Source organism: Fundulus heteroclitus, chromosome 1 (genome assembly GCF_011125445.2).
Source record: "Fundulus heteroclitus isolate FHET01 chromosome 1, MU-UCD_Fhet_4.1, whole genome shotgun sequence".
In the NCBI taxonomy this organism is placed as follows: Eukaryota; Metazoa; Chordata; class Actinopteri; order Cyprinodontiformes; family Fundulidae; genus Fundulus; species Fundulus heteroclitus.
Genome location: NC_046361.1, coordinates 20,103,309 through 20,105,519, shown reverse-complemented (window position 1 = coordinate 20,105,519; position 2,211 = coordinate 20,103,309).

Below are 2,211 nucleotides of genomic sequence, written 5' to 3'. Positions count from 1 at the left end.
AGTCCATAACAGGCTATAAAACAATAAAGGTGGAACGCACACATAGTAAAATCAACCCCATCAACCGTTTGTGAGGGAAACACTTACAAACAATAGCTGTGTATTAAATTTACCACTACATTACTTCTAAAAGAGCAAAACAATAGAAAGGGTAAAACATTCAAAACCATATTAATACTACCACGTTACTTGTGCATTTCTTTTCCTTCTTATTGCCTAAGTCTGTATAAAAATTGAAGAGAACTTTCATTTTACTGACAAAAGGAAACATTTGTTGGATAAGGGTGTTGTTGGAGAGATATTTGTATTTATTTGTTTTCAAAGTCACATTAGAGCCAGATGTGTCTTGTTTTTGGCGAGAAACTAAAAGTAACTAAATAAAAGTAGCCTATATTGAAGTTGTAAACGATTATCAACCTTTTTTTAAAGCTCAAGTTAAAAAAATGTGACAGGGTTTATAACAAATAATAGGCCAATAAATACAGCTAAAGACATATATGAATTCTGATTGATTAATATTCCATTTAGTGGGTAACTACCCGGTACCAAGCTACTTTGAAGTTAACGAAATGATTAATCACCAGCCAGGTTTGTCAGTACTCACTAATGTCACATTGGATGTCAGTAAATTGCTTATTTTGGTTTTATTCTTTTTTTAATAGAATGTTTTCAGGGGATATTTACTTTATTCATTATGGCTTATGCTGATAATGGTATGCAAATAAATCTTATGTTGAGATAGTATTTGCATCTTGTACTTATTTGTTCTTTTGGTTATGTCTCTGGCCCACGTTATTCACTGGGTTATTAACGTGCACCTTTCTCTGTTATATAAAATATTAAAGTGAAAATTTAGATAAATGTGTATAAAAACAAAACAAGAAACATGAAAGTAATTTTAGCAGTAGTAGACAGTCAGCTTGCTTTTCTGTTTTAAATAAAAATAATTAGCTGATGTCATGCATTTTGTTTTACATGTTTGTGTTAACATTTTGGAACGCTGGTTTTAACTTATTGATTGATTGAAAGCTTTGTTTTGAACATATCAAAAATTGTCAGAAATAATAATAAAAAAATACATATAAGAACACCAAACATAAAAACAAAACTTGAAGGTTATGTTGTGAACGTTTAAGACCAGCCCATTCTGTTGCGAACCTGATTGGTTCTTGTTTCAGGTCCAGTTTTATCATTCCGTATCATTGGCAGGACAATGGATTTGATCTAATGGTCACTCATAGTGAATTTTTAACAGGACATCTTCAGCTCAAATCAGTGGCCATTTCAGTAGATAATATTAAATGCTGCCACACAAATACACATCAACTTTTTTGATTAATAGTTTTCACAGAAGCCGGGGAGAGTTGGACAGAACAACAGGAGTCTTTTAGTTAGATTGGCCACCAAAAAGATGCAAAGAAGATTTTGAACCTCAAACAAACAGCCACTGTGCACAACTGTGAACCATGAAAAAGTTGAGGAACTAAAGCAGTTTTGATCAATATTTTTTGACCAAGAGGGTAAAACTGATGGGAGTCATACCTTTTTGTGTTCCCGCTTCCACCTGTGGAGCAGCTGGGAGGGTTGATTAAATAAATAAAAGCAAATGAAAGCTTTTAGTCTGTCTGCAGCTTGCACTTTAGGTATTATAAGATAATATTTTGTATTATTTTTTTAATCTACTAGTGTTATTTTAGTTTTCTATCAACTGTTTGACTATATTGTGATTATATTGCAAATATTTATGTTTTTTAAACTTACTTTTGAATTCTGTTTACTATTTATAGGTTGTTTTATATATAATGCTAAATTCTGCGTTTTAAAAATGGGATATGTGCTTGTGTTATTTCCTTATTACAATGTCACTTCTCCAATTTTGCATCCACGACAATTATATTTTTTATTTACTTCCTTTGACAGTCTCTACTTTGTTTGCATGTCTGTCCTTCCATCTTTAACAAATACAGAGCAGCTGATGTCCCAAACGTGTATGAAAAGCATTCTACACATAAAGTTTGATAGAATAAGAATGCAGTCTGAACATTGCCTGGTCTAATCCTGTATGCCACATTTAATACGCTTAATATGGTTATGATCAAAAACAGAACTGAACAGAGGATTTTTTTTGTTTATTTGTTGCTGTCACCTATGCTCAAATCAAAAATTTGAGCATATTTATAACACACAATTTTGCTCTATTCTGTGATATAG